Source organism: Gymnogyps californianus, chromosome 1, assembly GCF_018139145.2.
Source record: "Gymnogyps californianus isolate 813 chromosome 1, ASM1813914v2, whole genome shotgun sequence".
Lineage (NCBI taxonomy): Eukaryota > Metazoa > Chordata > Aves > Accipitriformes > Cathartidae > Gymnogyps > Gymnogyps californianus.
In genome coordinates, this window is record NC_059471.1 from 125,260,709 (window position 1) to 125,279,893 (window position 19,185).

Sequence of the window (19,185 nt, forward strand, 5' to 3'; positions counted from 1 at the left end):
TTTGTAAGCAAAGTTCTGACCAAGATGTTTGTCCAGTTCTGTTTCAATTTCACTTACTCCTTTCTGTAGACACGCAGTATCAAAGCGTCAACATTTAGATCCAAAAGCCATTCAAGAGTGCCGAGATGAAAGGATTCCACTTTATAATTTGGCAAGTCACTTGCCTCTCCCAACTTCTATTTAATGGGGCAAATATTTGCTCTCTTGCATCACACCCAGGGTTTGAATAGGCACTTTGGGTCTGCAGCACCAGACTAAGAAGTGGAAAGCTGTCAGAGAAGTTAGATGCCTTTGGCAGATTTTAAAGTCTCTGCTACTAGAGAAAGCATACATGGTGGTGGCATACACTGAAGGAGAAATTCTGAAAGACAGCAAGAATTAGGTTCCTAGGTGCCATTTATGCATTTAAAAAAAGTACTTCGTTCACACCATGCCCTGCTGCATTTCTAATACTGGGATTAAACAGTTAATTGCACGGTATTTTGTAACTGTAACCATCTCACGGCAAAAATGAAATGTAGTTATACTCATTGTTACCACATGCCTTTTACTTTCTTGGACAAAACTGTTTTGTCTAACAAAAAAGACTCATGTGTATTACTTTTTTTTTTGTTTCAGTTAGCTGCTGCTTCTCTCCATGGCTACCAGCATTTAGCTGAATACACACCACTGCTTTATGTTCAGCTTCATTCATTCAACAGACACTGAAGTGAAAAATACCAATTACTTTTGCTGTAACTGACATGACCCCTACTTCAAGCTAGATCTCTAAAAACATTTTGTCCTCCCCCTGCGCTGAAGAGACAATTTATGTGCAGGCTCTGTAAATGTTACCCAGTAAAACCGAGGTGATAATTTGTTTTCATTAGGTAGGATTTTTGAAAGAAATTAACTGGTTTTGGAGCACAAACCCCATTGACTTTCACTGGGATTTAGACAAAAAGGCATTTGGGGGGAATTCCACCTAGAATGATTTTTCTGCTATGCTATAGAGTAATTATGAATCTTTTGGGAGGGAAATGCGGGCATTCAAGAAAACAAACAAATGAACAAAAGCCCCAGGAGATTTTTAAAGAAAGCAAGCTGCTTTTGGAATAGCTATTCTGAACAATTATTTATTTGAAAGTTTTTGAATAACACGTTCAAAATATATCATTTAAATGTGTCTCCTTCCAGTTGTAAGAGAACAAATGCCTGCATCACAACACCCACCAAAATTAACCCACCAGAGATGGCAGGGATTGCACGAGCTGCAGACATTTTCCCTTCCTGGAGATGCTGTTGCCCAATTGGGGGAATGCGTACAGAGAGCATTTCTTCCAGCGTCCGGCTCTTTGCTGGCAGAAAACCCCCAATGCCCTATTGCTGCTTTCAGCTGAGGCTGGTTTTCCTGTAGCATAATGCCATAGCGATGCCTTACAACTGCTGAAAGCTCCCCAGGGAAGATACTCAGATCTCTGAAATATGTCATCATGCCTACTTCAGTTTGTAATCAGTTTTCAGGTAAGTGACAGGCCCTGATCCACTTCATCACCTCTTAAAAAAAAAAAAAGAAAACAAAACAAAAAACCAACAACAAACTTAGAAATTAATCCCACTAGCATCACTTGCCATCCATGGTTTGTGAGGTTTTTATGCATCTTGCAAGTTACCAACATCATATGGCTGGCCTACGCAGAGCAAAAAAAACCACCTACCTCTGGCTTAACATTTTAATTTCTTTGTTAAAAAGGGAAAAGATATTTATGCCCAAACTAGGACATTGCTGAATCTAAAGATAACATCGGTGGGAAATTTAAGTGGAAAGTAGCATGTGTGTATCAGAAAATGAGTGATTTGTAATAAATTTTGTTGGCAGGAGCTCAGACGGACACATACGTTATACATTTTAATAGAACACTTATTTAAACACGGAATAAAGTACTCTAAGCCACAATGTATGTACACCCCTCCTTAGATAATGGAATCTGCTTTGTAATCAGCAGGTTTAAGTCCTCTCTACCCCATTTGCACTATCATTTTCATTAATCGAGTCTACTGATTGCTTACATATGTGAGAAAACTATTGTAAGTATGAGGGCCACATTACTCATTTCCATGTTTTACGCTTTACACATGCAACAGTCTGACATTGTAATGTTGCTGCTGAATATTTACTTGTGCAGTTTCTCAAAATAGCACGCTCTGACAGACAGCAGGGCTTGTCTATCTTTTCCTCCACAAGTGGGAAAGGGCTACAGATGCCATTCCTGCAAAGCTACAGGTCATAGGAAATCTAACCCTAAAAGGCAAAGAGAATCCAAGCAAAGAAACTTTGCGTCCACTGCTCACCCTTGGATCTTCAAAAACAAAGCTTCCACATGAGATTCAGCAACTGACCCAAAGGATAGTTTTGTTCCTATTTTTAAGGTTAACATTGCTGATACGCAGGGACTACACATAGTCCAGTGACATGCAACTTCATCACCATCCAGTATTTTGTTAAGAGAAATCTCTAAATGCTGGCTCTCTTCTTATTTCAATCAGTAGCTAGCAATAAGTTCCTTTTTCTAACGAGATCCTTCCCCTCACCCTTCCCCAACTGCAAGAAAATAGTGGCTGGGAGGCGGCTGTTTTATTTCATTCTGTAGCAAATCTCTAAAGGAGAAGAGTGCAATTGCTGTGCTCTTAGATATTTAGATTACTAAATCTGTCAAGATTTTAAACTTCCCAGGGGATGGCTTGTTTCATATTACTTTTTGTACAAGGCAAAGAATGAAGAGGACTTGATCTAGCATAAGGAATCTAGGCATTATTGTAAAATAAAAAACCAAAACATACATTTCACCTTTGCCACTGGCACATGTCCATTCTAAGGATGCAGCTATTGTGGAAGCTTCTGGAATAAGCAACTGCTGCAACCTATGCCCACTAAGTGCTTTGAATTTGATGTTTTTGACAGACAGCCAAAGTAGTGATCAAAACACTGGAATGAAAGGGTTACACCACCCTGTGCTGTTCACTGGACCAGCTGCTGTTCCCATGTGAGTAAACAGCAATGAGGCCAGCAAGCCCTGAACAGTGCCACTTCCTTCCACCAGAGACCTTGGGAAGCAGTCCTGCAAATGGTGAGGGGATGGAGCACTGTCACAATTTGGTTGGAAGGAAGTCTGACATATCACTGAGGACTTTCTATGTGATATTCCCTACATACTGTATGCATACGGACAACTAGACAGAAGAAAATCTACAGCAGCCATACAAAAATAAGAATTTGGTTTTAATACATAATTATTAGCCCTAAGTGCTAAATAAACATTATTATATATCATTCCATTTTTATCATGATAAGCCTGAAAATCTTTTCCTTCTCTCAACAGATACCCTTTCAGTCTTTTTTTTAAAGAAACATTTTTTGCCTGAAGTTCTTGTGTTTGGTCTGTAGCCAGAGGAAATTATTTTGGGAAAGTGTGAGGCTACTTGGACAAGACATCCCTGGGAAACTAGACTAAAAAAAAAGAGGTGTTGTCACTTGTCACTTCAGAAAAAAGATTGCTTTCCCTCCGCTTTTTCTTGCACACAGGCATATACCTTCAAAATCTGGGTTGGAAGACAAACTCTAATAACTACCTTTTTTATTATATAAGAATGCACAGGATTTTGCTCATAAGACAAAGCACAACTTTTGCAGATAATCACTAAACAATCCAGACTACAATTTATCCATCATGGAGAGCTTAGCACCTACCATGTCACTCCTGTGTATATAATTCGGTATAAACATCACAGATGTTTTCACTCACAGAGGGTTTACTATGCATGGGAATAGCCTGCATTAATATCCAGCTATCAAGACAACAGAAACTGCCCAGAGAAAGACCTCCTCTGCATTCATCACTATATTGCAATTCTATCACACAAGAGAAAGAAGTTCCACAATCTGTCCAACCCATTTAAAAAAAAGGGGGTAAGAGGAATCACATGTCCCTGAAAAGTATTTGCAATTCCCCAGACTAAACACACAGGCCTTATATCACATCTTTGCCCCTAGCACATGTAGCATAGAGTTTCAGCTACAGTCACATACAGTGTAATTCAAATTTACCTTGCCTGTGCAAGATATCAGCTTTCAAGAACCATCTAAAGATTTAAGTGCCACTCAATCCTCTCCAGGGTTTTATAAACACTATGCCCAGAAAATCTTCCTTTGTAGGCTATTTTAGACCAACAAGGAAAAAAAGTGCAGAATATTTACATTTCTTACCTAAAAGACACAGAGTGGCTAGTAAATCTTTCTGCAAGAAGGATCATCTTGACACCTTCTTTTGGTGACACCTCTGGCATTCAGACACAAGGAAAAGGTCATTTATAGCAATTTGTTGTACCAAATTTGTTACCTGCTAGGAAATTGCAGCTCAGCATAGATGAGGGAATCAGGCTTTCAGAGATTTAAATAGGCAGGAAGAGCATGTCCAACATCATAATCTCTGACATGAAAGGGATTTACAGTGCAGGCAAGGAAAGCTGAAGGCACAAGATAGACACAGGCATGTGAGCATCTTACTCTTTCTATCCTTTTTCCTACATATGGCAAAAGGATAAAACATACACGTCAAAAGGATAAAACAAAGACCATTTCCAAGTCCCCTGAGGTGGTTCCCTAGTTACGGGCCTACATCCTCCCACAGTGAAGGGGCTCACAGATGCCAAAGTGAATGAGCCAATACAGCTGGGAAACAAGCAGAGAAAGGCTGCCCTGCTATGCCCAGTCCCCCAGCAACTGGGACACATGGTTCTGTCCAGAGCAAGGCTCAGTGAGAAGCCAGGGTACACTCAGAGAAGTGTAAAGCACTGTTTATTTTGTAACTGTGCCACAATATTACATCATCCCCCTTACTAACAATATTATTTTGCCCCTAAATATCATTCCCTTACATGCTCAATTTTGTGGTTCAGACTCAACAGTGAGCATCCACATGTAGGTGTAACTGCACTACAGCTGCGACAGAAGTTCTGCAAATGCCCCAAATGGACAGAAGCCCAAGTAATTTTCTCTCATAAATACTCATTGGTTTAACTGTATTTTCAGTGATATTTTCATTACTGTAACAATTCCATAAACACATTTTTAAGATACTTGCCAGGGCTTTTCTTACACTAAGTGCTTGCACGTGTGTATTTTTGTGTATGTTTGTTTTTATAATAAACTTCCCAGTGTACTATTCTGACTGCCTGATGATCAGGAATGACTGTCCTGCACAGAGTTTTTTCCTCTACAAGCCTTTTCAGTAACACACAAAATTATATTTGGATGAATTGACTCAGTGCTTGTTTTGTCAGCTAGTACCCTACCTTAATCAGGCCTCTATACACATCACTGTGTACAAACATAAACTTCAGGTTGAAGTCAGAATACATGGCACAGGTCACTTCACAAGCCTGCAATTATGGATGCAATCAGGTACCCTGCACTTTGGTTCACAGACCAGGATATTTCACTCAGACAGCAGTGGGTATTGGGTGAGGCCCACAGATTTTGTCTAGAAAAAAGACAGCTGAGGGTATAGTAGCGGTCCATAAAATCATTACTGTTACAGGGGAAATTATGACTGCTCTTCATTGTCTCTTCCACACAACAACTATGGGGCATAGTTGTTGTTCAAATTCTTTGGGTGGCTCTGACAGTAACCAAGAAAAGTTAAAAGCATTTGGGAAAACCAAAATCTGTTTCAGAAATACATGCACAATGTGCTAGAAGCTCTCTGGAGAAAACTGATAAAGTTCTGCCAGTCATAACAGTAGAAATGCTTTCTTACAGCTTTTTTTACTTAGGGGGATAAGTGGGACTCCAAGCAACAGGTGGCATTACAGAATTAGACTCAAGTCTCTAACAGGTGTAAACAAAACTTGACTTTCGAGAAAGAGTTTAAAAATGGCTAATCAAGTAGGAAGACTGTGCACAGCATGGAAAAACGTATGAGAAAGTTCTGAGAGCAAGCTGCAGGAAGATAGCCGTATTGCAATAGCCATATTTGGGATCAGTTAAAAACAAGAATGGCAAAAACATCTTATTGTCTAATTTACATCTTGAAAATAGTTGGACAAAAATAATCAGATTCTGTTGAGCAAGCATTGAGTCCACAAAAAAAAGCCAGCAAGCCCCGTGATCCCAGATGTTCTGCTCATTGACAGACTGAGCAGGCAGTCCAGTAAGATATTTGGGAGGTCTCCACAGCAATTAAAGCCCCCTTGTACACCTGGGCATGTACGAGCAGATCTGGCCCACAGCTCCACAGTGCCTTTTAAAAAGATTCCCCCCCCCGCCTTTTCCCCCATTTAACCACTATTTCAGATATTTTAGGAAGTTAGTTCAGATTGTACTCCACTGTTGTCCAAAAATAATTCAAACACAATGCAAAAAAACAACAAAACCTTTTGAACATTCACTGCAGTCACCGGCAAGGGATCATTCTTAAAATACTTGAAAGTAGGTTGTGTCATAATGGCAAACACAACATTTTGTTTGTGTTCTCAGGTAGCACAAGGTATCTTTGCAATGCATGCAAGAGAGAAAATGACAGCAACGATAATGGGGGGGGAAGAGAGAGAAGGAGGGAGGAAGACAGAGAAAGAACATGGAAAAAAAACAAATTGATGGATGGACCATTGGAATTACCAGCCTTTTTCCTAACATTTATTCAGTTCTCTCTTTTAACTACAGATTCTAGACTTAGCGTGGCTTCCATTTCTATATGTTTGTTTATTCCCCATCTTCCTCTCCCTGTATTTTGTGTGAAGAATTCTTCCACTCTGGGAAGAATTGTTAAAGAAATAACTGCCCTTCTAGCCTTTTAAACTATCTACAACTGTGACTTTCAGTTACAGACTCCATCACATGGTCAGTAATAAGCTAGATTTGTACTTTGCCCGTTGGTGGTCCTGAAAAGCCTACAGCATGCAATGTTCTCCCCTTTGCCTCCCTTTATTCCCTTTGCAGAGGCACCTTCTGGATGCTGTGGAACAGGTTCATTCTCACAGAACCTGACATGCAGCCCCCTCTGTATGGCCTGCATGTCTCCCTTAGCCCATGGTGATTCTTCTGAGCCCCTGCAGCATAGAAGAACCTCCCCCACCACCATGGAGAGAAAACAGAAAACACACGTGTGGCCCAAATCTCTCTTCTCAATGATTCTTCATTGCTTATTTAACTGTATTTACACTAATTTCATTTGCTAGCCATTTTCTTGTGAGTATGTACCACCTCTCCCTGATAAAACGGCAAAGAATCAGTTATAAGTCAATAGAAAATTGAATTGCAGATACAATTGAAACTTCAAATATACTTCCAAATACCCTAAGTTTGAACATGGATTGAGATGCATACTCCGGAGTCATATCTAAATTTATGACATAAATAAAGGTGCAACAAGTTTTACTTTTTCAAAAATGTTTCCTTTGCTAATGTTTTATTACCTTGCTACTGGGCAAGCAACCAACAAACCATCTGATAGTTCAATTACACAAAAAGCTGGCTAACTTACCTTGTTCTGCTAAGAGATCTCTACAAGCAGTCACACACATGCACACAGTAACGCTGAGCTGCAGCAGTTTATAATTTACTTTATTCTACAAGATGAGAGAGCATCGGGCAATGTTTCAGAAACAAATGCAGTGATTTTTTTTTTTTAATTGTTTACTACTTTCTGATACCGATTCTGAATTCCCGTTTTACACCTGGATTCCTCACAATTTGGGTATTAATGTCATACGTGAAAACCCTAGTTTTGCAGTATCCCACTCATCTACTGGAAGTCTTCACATTAGTTAAGACACAGGACTCATATACCAAGCCTGCTTTCTTCTCTTATTAAAAGCAGTAATGTGCCATCATTAGAATCAAACTTATTATCTAGGAGTCTAGTAATTTTCTCTCATAACATCTATTCTATTAACTTACTAGGGATACTATTCAGATTTGGGGGAGGGGGTGAAATTGTTTCAGGAAGAGGAAGAAAGCTGAAAGGTATGGGAGAGAGTCATTTAGAAATTGCAACAATATTTTTTTTGCTTCCCAGTTTTCTGGGATTTAGCTGATTTCTGTGACACTGAAAGATAATTTTAAGTGGGCCAATGTTTCCAAAATATCTTAAGATATGATTTGGAAAAGATCTTCATAATATTTTTTTTTTTTCCAAGCAACACATAACTCTTTATTAACAGCTCTACCAACAAGGAGCGAGAAATATATAGACATGGGAGACTGTAAACATCAGCAAAAAATAACCATATTATTTTTAACAAAATTAATGCAAGCTAGTACTAGGAGAGGAAATAATCTGATATATAAGGATTCAATAGACGGGAAAACCTGGAAACAGTAATCCTGAATGATTCAGAAGTGAAAATAAATACTGAGTGTGGCTGGACAGTTCGTGAGAATAACTTAGCCCCTTTTAGTTCAGAATCAGTCACTGAACAGACTTTCAGCATTCAAAATTATTTAAGTTCCTTTTTATGTGAACATATTCCACTTTATGGACTGCACACAAATTTTTCATAGTCACAATGGCCCTAAGTACTTGCTATTCAAAGCATGCGATCAGTCATTTAAAGTGTTTGATACCGATTCTCACACTGTCTGGATAACTCCCAGTGCAACACAGAAGTCTTTAAAGTTGGCTGTACAAATGTTCCAATGTAAACAAACAGACTAGTTGAGATCCTTCTGCGAATAAAAAACTTACACGATAGCTAACTCTGCTCTTTGTTGATCCAAATTTTGACTTTTTATTTGTTTGCCTCTTCCTCTTTGCAATGCTCTTTTACACACTTCTGAAGGCTGTTAATGTTCCCCCTAAATTTTCTCTTTCAACTAAACAACCCAAGCTCTCCTACGTTTCCTTGTAGGTAAGAAGTCACAGATCTCTGATCGTTCTTCTTGCCGTATTCTGAATTCTCTGCTATTAGTGCACATATTTTTAGAAGCAGGGTGCCTGAAGCGGGCCCTTGTCAGCACTGTGGAGAATATGAATATTTGCATATGTAGGAGGACACCTTTTTGCAGAACTTGTCATGCTCTAAAAGTACTGTGTGTTATGTGAACAAACAAATGTGAACAGAGAGAAGGTGGTATCCCAAATATTCAGATGGTGAAAGCCAGAATTGGTCTTTTTTCAGTTTACAGAAAAGAATTTTTTTTCTCTGAATATTCATAATCTATGTTAAGCACCAACTGAATGACAATTAATGAATAATTGATCAAAAGGAATGCACTGAACTCATTTACTACTGTGCACATATCAGTCAATGCCAGTTTCATTGCAAGTTGTTACGTAAAAATTCAAATGCTCCACCTAAAAAATAGCAGGGTGTTTAATACTTGGGGAGGTAAATTATGAGCTATGAGCCACCTCTCCAATGACCCACTATTAAGCCACTCTGCATCAACCCAGCATAGGACAGCTACATATGTATATGCATACATAAAAATACACATACACAGCTCCCAATGCTAAATCAAATAATTACATGGAAACAATACTCAAAACCTCATATTCGTTCTTATAAAAAAGTCACAGATTCTTTCCTCATACATATTATAATTTATTCTCAATTGTCTTTAGGAATGTGGAAAATATTATGCCATGAAATGTTATTTGGGAGCATTGAGAAAGTTAAATGTTTATGTTCAGTAAACGCCCTTGATCCTCCTTCTGTAGCCAGTGTGCACAGTGCATATATTTTAAAATGACAGGTTTAAATAAAACTGCATTCCCATTTTACTTACTAACCAATCTACAGATCATGACTTGTTCCCAATTCTCGTTTTTAAGTAAATAAATTAATACGTATGCTGGAAGTACCTCCACCAGTCAGTCACACTTGGGATACACTGTTCCCTTTCCTAAAGATCCAAAGTTCAGTCAAACAAGAAAAAAAAAAAAAAAATCTCTTGAGGACCCTTCTATTTCCTGCTTCTCACAAGTCTGGAAAAAGTATGCTGAAGTAACATGAGCTCAGATTTGCACATGAGGACTTCTGTTTTGACTGACAAGAAACATTATATAGATATATTGATATTAGGGGTTTTTTTTTCAGAATTACTACAGAATCTAAATATTACACAGCAATTCTGACTGGATCAGTTTTACTTGCAGAGAATATACTGGTACTGCACACTGCCTCTCCGAGATTTGACCTTTTACTAGTTTGTTACGGTTTTTTTTTAATGTGAGAGGGCCATAAATTTCTTAGCAAAGTTTACAAAACATTTAGCAACTTCAGCATCCAGGCTAAGACCCATTGTAGGGAGCTTATTTATCAAAAAAAAAAAAGGCACAAGGTGCTCTCTAAAAAGAATAAAATCAATAAAAACCAGCCATCTCTGAAGTACAGCCATATTTGAATCCTCAAGTTGACATCTTGGAAAGCTGTGAACTTTTAAAAACGTTATGACAAAAATAATAGGATCAGCAAATTTCTGGGGTGCAATCTGATGCTGGCTCTGTCTTGTCTCTCTCTGTAGATTATTCCATAGCCAGAAGCTTTGATCAAGTCCACTTCTTCTCTAGTTCTCATGAACTTCACCCTGAAATTTGCTGTTCCAGAATCATAAAGTTGGCCTACAGACATGGTTGGAAAGGCCTGATGGAAACTGATCCTCATCACAATGAGGCCTTGAACTGAACACCATGAAAAAACAAAATAAAATCACTTTTTGCTAACTGTTACCACACAGTGGTGATTATTGTTAATGTACTACTTCACCACCTGCAGTATAGAGGGATGAAAAATTAAAATGTTTTTGCTGGGCAGAGGAAATGAGTTTGAGGGCAAGAATTGGAATAGAAAGTGTAAGACAAAAAAACTGTAGCAAATTTTAAAACAACCTTAAGCAAATTGTGCAAAACCTAAAATCCCTTTAAAAAAAAAAAAAAGTGCATTACCTAGCCTTCAAGTTGCCTGCAACTTCATCCCAGTTTCATTTCTTTTATTTACCATGATTACAGAAACACTAAAAAATTTCATTTGCTTCAGACAACCTGACAGTAAGTTCAAAATATATCCTTATTCTCCAGCATGGAAACAGTATGACAACGTCTGTATAGTATTCCAGCAGTGCAGCTTATCTTCCGAGATGCAAATATCAGAACAGCTCAGCACATGACTACTCTGTCATCATTTTCTTGCTTCCATAAGACTAAGCAAACAAATTAATATGAAAATGTTCTTAAAGAAAAACTATGGAGAAAACCAGCTAATGGTTCCAAATCATTAACAAAGTACATGTGACAATGTTCTCCTCATCCAAAACCACGCATCATAAAAGCCTGAGAAAAGCTGCAGTCATGGTATTTCCTCCGCCACCAGAAAAGTACAGAGAATCCTGTGAGAAAGCTATTCCCATTGTTCCTGAATCAGATGGTATAAATAAGTATCTCTGACTTCAGCTGACTATCCAAACCAAAAACTGAACAAGGACTTACCCCCAGAATTTCTCTGGAATGGTTAGATAAGGTTTATCAGGCAAAAGTGTGATAAACAATGGCATAGACACACAAATGCAGGATAACAAGTTTGTCAGCCTATTACACCAAATTCCTCTTCCCTGAATGGTTCTCTGTTCAGAGTTACCTCACCCTTGCTGCATGGTAAGAATATGCAAATAGGAGTTGCCAAACAGCAGCTGACTTGCTGAACAGTCTGCTTCATTCCATAGTCAACTGTGTACGTCTGATAGTTCATTTCTAAAGATGTCTGGGAAGAATTGTTGCTGAGAAGTCTAATGGAGCTACAGAGAGCTGATTCCATTCATTTAGAAAAACTAAACAAAACACAACACACAAAAAACCAACCAAAAATGAACAAATAAAAAGCTTCTTTAATTCACATAAACTTCATCTGAGGCCTGTAGGACAAAATGATTTTGGCTTAGCACTTATTCAAATGTTAACAGTAACATACAAACATTGAACTGTTTGAGAAAAAGTAACACTTGGACACTCCATCCAGTCCAACATAAACAGAAATAAATGCCTTAAGATATGAAGTGCCTTTGCATTTGGATGGAACAGAAAGGCTTTCACATAACATGCTATGCTGAGAATTGAAGCTTCAGTAGTTCAGCCTGCCTTTTCTTGTTGCAACTGTGTGAATGACAGATCCTAGCTAGAAGAGTTCTTGTACTTTCATAAAATAAACAACCCTGAACTGAGTACTCACAGAAATAAAACAATGTCAAGTTCTCTATAATTTTAGAAATTTATAACACTGAGTTCTGACATGGAAATGGGACTATAAGCAGTTTGATAAACAGTCTAAAAGTATGCTAGTGCAAGAAAGCCACATTGGTAGTGACTTACAGCATAAGCCTACACATCTCCCATAGGAGAATGTAGGGTCTGTACTAGATGCACTACTCTCCTTCTTCTCCAGCAGTGGAAGCGCACTGCTATTACAAAGATAAGACAGTTCTCGATGCTTCATCCTCCTGACACTAATATAATTGGTCTGCACTAGGAGAAGAATTCTCTGATTAATCAGATGCAATATTCTTTACTTTTACAAAAGCTTCTCTTAGTATCTAGGCCAAAGGGGGATCAGAGATGAGGAAAACAGGAAAATCCTTTCTGCAGGTTGGTTGGTAGGTTGCCACTGAAGTCCCTCCAAAAGACAAACACAAGTGAAAAACAAGCTTACCATTATCATCTTAAATGCAAAAGGTCTTGGTTAAGTAAGTGATGAACTTACTTACTCTCTTGTCATTGGTTTGTCTAGCATTACTAAATGCATTACAATGCGTTAATGAAGGCTACCTAAAACTTTGGATAGAATTTAAAAAGAATAGTCAACACTGATCTAACTCCTCCAGTTTTAACATGAGCAGGGGGACATCCCGCGAATGTATCCATTATGCAAAGTAAGACAAGTTAATAAAACCAAAGAAATTATTATAAACTTCAAAGAGTTGTCTTAACTGAATTTCTACAGTTAGGAAAAGGCCTTTGTCCAGAATATAATACATAGAAATGATAATTTTCTATTCATTCTTTCAAGGTAATGTTTTGAATACTCACAAGAAAAGAGCTTTTTCCAGATGAAACACCATGGAAAAAAAGATCAAAGTATCAATCTTGGGAACGCATGCAGAAATGCTGATGTGTCATGAAGCACTCATTTTGTATTCCTTTTCTCCTCCAGGTGAACATGGTGGCAAGCAAATTTCTTACTCGATAATAAACCAATACTTTGAAAAAGCTTAACACCACTGAGATTTGCTTGAGTGTTATATCTGTTCACCAGCAATGTCAGAAAAACTTTTCATCCATACCAGAACTTCTTTTGATCTAGCTGTTGTCTGGTAGTAATGATTTCAGTGGTTTTCTATGAAAGATCAGAGACACAAGCTGGACAGAGCACTCAAATGTCATCTTAATCATCATGCTAATACGAACTCAGAGGACTTGTTTCCAGAGTTGACTGCTCTTTTAGAAGTTCATTGAAGTACTTTGCTTAAAAAAAAAAAAAAAAACAACCAAAAAAACCCAGGAAAGAAAAGAAAACCAAAGAAGTCTATAAAATAACTGTGGTAGTTCTTAACTTACTTGAACTTAGCCTATGGTTCTTGGGAACAAGTTAGTGTGGTTTAATGTCTATACTAGAAAAGAGTAATGGAAACATTGAACTGTGAACCAAAATCAATAAAAGCAAGACTGATTACAACCTAATATATAATAAAAATAATGGAATAGATGAATCACTTGCAAATGGCATTGAGCTGACAGGCTCTCTTTGCTAAACACTCCATAGGCCATGCTCTGATCTATTATAGCAAAGTAAGAAGACTGAAAAAGATGGAAGGATTGCAATGCAACTCCACTGAAATCTGTGTGCGCATTGCTAATCACGTCTGTGCTCACACTCCTATTTTGCCATGGTACAACTGAGAGCAGAAGCTGGCCCGCTTCCTTTACACTGTATTCTCAGGAGTTAGGATAAATAATATTGTGTCTCTCCCAACACTAAAATTTGATGCAATTTGAAGAAAGTGTGGGTTGTTACTACAAGATGTGTTTTAGGTATTCTTTGCAAAGTTTCCACATGTCCATTTCCAGAACAATTTACGCCCATTTTGAGTTTCAAAAAAACCTCAAAAGTCATTAGACTTTAAAAACAATTTTGCCAATGACCAAATATGCAATAAACCTACTTTTTTTTCCAGTCCTGAAGAAAATATTGTCACAATGTTTGGGATCAAATTCCTATGGTTTAGTGATTTTCTCGTAATAGTAGGCAATTTGAAAATTAATGAAGATAAAAAATTTAATTCTGTCTGTATACGGCTTTTTAGTGCAGAATGGGAAAGAATTTATTAATGATGTAAGTAAGGTAGCAAAAAATGTGTATTATTTCAAAACTGTTTAATTGTGTAGTTACAAAGTGAGCAATATCTGTGAAATAAGGCGTAAGACCTGTGTGGTAGAGATAGATTAGAAAACATGAACATTTTTATTCAAATTCTGTTTCACTCCCTTTTTAACTTCAGTGTCACTGGGCCAAATATTTCCTTTGATCAGAAATATATTTTCCCAAGGATGCTATATTTCATTTGAAACAGAGCACAAATTATCTTTCTAAAATAAAAAACACAATATAATCTTTTGGCAGAGAGATTTAAAAGAATATATATTACAGCCAAAATGTGTGCCACTTGGCTTCATTAAATAAACTTTCATGAAACTTATTTAAAAGAAAAATACTTAAAATGCACACACAGAATGCATAATACTGCCACCAAGCACATTCTGGTGGAACTGAAGACACGTCTTATTTAATCCTCAATCATACACTAAAAGTTAGGACTTCCATGTGTTATCCTGGTTATTTTTCAGAAATGCACAAACACTAGATTTGAATGCAGGGACACTTTATCAACTTTGCTCATCCCCTGGGCCAATGCCCCAATCTCTGAAATGCAGATGAACTGAAACCTCGCTAATCTGAACTCTTGTACAATATCACCTGAGTGAAAACTTACTCAATATTTTTGTACAATAACATAGGACCACAGGATAATTAGGGACATTAGAAAATCTCTAATCGAACCAATTCCCTGCTTGAAGGAGGGTCAGCCATGAGGTCAGAGCAGGCTGCTCAGGGCTTTATCCACATGATTCTTGAAAGCCTCCAAGGATGGAGCCTGCACAGCCTCACCCGACAACCAGCTCCACTGCCCGATTGTTCTTTCAGGGAAAAAGATTTTCCTTATATCCAGACACAACCTCCCTTCTTTCAACTTAGGCCTGTTGTCCTTGCACCACTGTGAAGAGCCCGGCTCCACCTTCTTAATAACCTCCTCATAGGTACTGGAGGTTGCTGTTTGTTAGGTCCCCCCAAAAGCAACTGTTGTCCAGGCTGAACAAGCCCAGTTCCTGCAGCCTTCCCTCAAAGTGCAAGTGCTGCAGCCCCAAAGATGATCTTGGTGGCCCTCCACTGAACTTGCTCCAGTTCATTGATATTTTTCTTGCACTGGGAGGCTCAACATTGGACGTAGTCTTCTAAATATGGCCTAGTAAGTGCTGAGTAGAGGGGGATAATCACTTTCCTCGAGCTACTGGCTGTGCTTCCATTACTACAGTCCAAGATACTGTTGTCCTCCTTTGCTGCCACAGCCTACTACTGGCTCACATTCAGTTTGCTGACTAGCAAGACTCTCCCATTGTTTTTAGCAGAACTGCTTCCCCGGCCAGTGAATTCCCAGCCTTTATATGTTCAACTTGGCTTATGCTATATCATATACCTTCTAGAAAAACAGCCACTCTAAGTTAACACTGCCAAGAGTCACTCTGTTAAAAAAAAGTATGTATCTTTTTTCTGTTTTGATATAGTAAGCATCAACATCAGCTAGTGAATCCCAGTGGAAGTTCCAGAGTTGACACACAGGTACAGGAAATCAGTAAATATAGGAGATAAATGATGCAATCGTAGGCTGGATTGATTGATCTAATACTAGCAGCTTTGGACTGCATTCCCTTTTCATTGGTGGACACAAAACTAAACAGAACCAGCACAGCCAAGATGCACAGAAAATGGCATTAGTTATGGCTACAGTATGTTCTGTATCAATTCTTTTCTGGTTTGGTTTTTTTTTTTCAATTCTGCCTCTATCAAGTTATGTGCTAAAGAATGAAACTTGTCATACAGGAGGAAACATTGTCTGAGGTAGGCATGTATCTTTTAAATGTGCTCCCTCCACACGCACATTCAGGCCTTGGTGTATGCTTATCTAGAATGCAAAATCTGCACTTTCAAAATGTATCCTGATTTTGTACCCTACATTGGATTGGCATACAGTGGTTTTGTAGCCAGACCATCTGATTGGCCCTAATCTACAGACGCAAATCTGAAAGGCAATATCAGACAGATTCTCGGTATCATGCAGAGAAAACAAATTTAACTGAGCTGGCACTTTGGTTCACTCTCTCCCCTTACTCCCCCCCTCTAGGTTTGTGAATCTGTACTGTAAAAAAAAAAACCAACAATGCTCTATAAAAACTGCAACACTGTCACATTTAATTCTTTAAAAGGTAAATTTGCTGGGAAGACTTTGGATAAAACTTACAATGATGGGAAGCATGACAGAAGACAGAATCTTGCCTGAAATCACAGGTTAATAAAATATACTACTGGTCAAATGGAGAAATTGTTCATGTCTTTGGTCCTACAGTCAAATAAGATGAAAAGAAGAATATATTTACATGAGGGCTGTGTAGGTTAACAGAACTTTACCTGTAGGCTGTTCAGAATATTTTTCTATCAACAAATGTCACAATGAAACTCTGAAATGTCTTCCTCTTTCTTTAATTATGGCATTTTAAAAATTATAGCTGAAATTTGGAAGAGTTAACTTCTACCTCATGAGGTTACTATTACCTGTATTATCCCACTTTACATTAGGAGGTCTCCCTCTAATTCTGTCTGGTTTGTGTTTAAAAAAAATGTTGACACCTTGATCTTGAGAGCTAATCTTCTGCCATCACCATGCTATCTAACTGCTTGGGGACCCTCCTCCTTTGATAATACCACCAAACAGCAAGTAGCCACCTACCTGAGCTGTTGCTGTGATGCTACATAAATTGTCATTTATTTGCAAAGGTTCAACCTCCCAATCTATTCAGGGTGATTCTTTCTGCATCCACTACCAACACATTCAGCCACATTGTTTTAGCTCAGTTACATTCAGGGCAAACTAAGAGTAATCACTTAATTCCTTTATGGAACAAATGCAGGAATTTTGGCATATCTCCTTTTAAAAGACCTAGAGAGAAATGCCTGTCATTTGTACAGCTATAGTTTTAACCTGTGTTTTAAGGATGATGCCACCTCTGTTAATAATTGTTCTTTGCCATACACTTTGTATGCTGGAACAAATTTAATTTAATAGAAGACTCACTGAAAAGCAAATGTGCATGGTTCCCAAAAGTGTGGTAAAACGATCTATCCAAGTTTAAGGTACTTTCATGAAGTTGATTCCCTTACTAACAGTTCTATTATGCACTACAGGTGTAGCCCTACCATCAGGTAAAGCAAATACCTGATATGGATTTTGGAAAGCACAGGCTGACAGCACAGGCTGCCTCAAACAATTCTTGGAAGCTCATTGGAATCCAATCTGGACATTTTGGAGCAAGAATGGAGAAAGAGGGCTAGAGCACTGAAGTGTCTCTTGAAAGAATAACTTTATTTTTAAAAGTCAGATGGAAACTGAAAGGTTGGATGTTGCTCCTAGTCATAGGAACATGACAACCCTTCCCGCCATGTGTCTACATTGAATTTACTGTCCAGCCTGGCAGTGTGCCCCAAAATCCAGTCAATCATGTGACAACCTAAATCAAATTTCCCACGGATATTTTGGTAAAGTTTTCATCTACTAAAAATCTCATTAGGGAAGATAAGCGATGCAGTAACTAGAAAATCACAGGTCTGTGCCTAACGTTCTAGTCTCATCAGGTAATCTTCCATATAATTGCATCATGGTGGTACTTTAATAATCATTAATATAGGTCTAATACTTTTTATCTATTTTATGTGTTGGTAGGTTTATTTAACACTTGTAAAGTGCTTTAAGATTCCCTGAAGGAAAGAATGAAAAAAAAACTCCTTTAATTCTTCTCTTCTAGAAGTATAAAAAGGTAAGGCTACCCTTGAGTCTGCAGTACAGTAGGACACATGATCAGTGTGCACAACCAACAGAGTATGGAGGAGTTACACTGAGCTGGCTTGAGTACTGACTCACTTCTGAGAAGTGAAGTGGCGCTTAGCACCTGAAGTTTAGGATCAAGAGCTAAAAAAAATAAAATAAAATAAAATAAAATAAAATAAAATAAAAATATCAACATACAGCTAGTCCTCTACATTTAAACTTTTGTTCCCAAGAAAAAAAGAGCTTGATCTTTAGAAGGTACTGAGTTTATAGAAGTATCCACTGATTTTAAAAGGGACCTACAGAAAGCTTAGCAATTTTGAGACAGTAAGAACAGTTCAATCATCAGATAAGGACAGGGGTACCTATTTACTCTCTAATTTCTGAAAATCTTGACCTAGATTTCTCTAAGTACAAAACCATCTGATTGTTTAGATGTTAGCTGAGTAGAATTCCAGGTTATGTACATCATTTAATCAATTGAACCATTACAAGGTGCCATAACTGAACTAATTACATAAACTTATCGCAGTAACTTGTCCCCTTGCTTTCCCTACTCCCATGTTACTGTTACTTTGTGTAGCCTTCCTAAAAGCACACTGTAATCTCTTCAGAGCAGAAACTCCTTTCTTAATGAGAACTGTAATTGAGTGCTGCAGAAATAACAAAATAACATGACTTTTTTTCCCCAATTAGTTGCAATAATGTACAAATTGCCCTATCCAACAGCAACCTGATACCTGCAAGAAATACTAGCAATTTAACCAGTCCTTTTCAGCTTGACAGTTCTAAATCTCACAGAGGCTACATCACCAAGGTCATGCAGCTACTTCTGCCACATAACACTGACATCCAAGTTGATGGGTGCTTGATTTGTAAGCCTTTTTCTAAAAAGACAAAACCAAATAAAGTTGCATGCAACTAAATATGTTCTGATCAACTCACTCAGTACTATTTTTAAAAAAAATGCTCATTATAGTCAAGAGAAAAGGAGAAGAAAGATA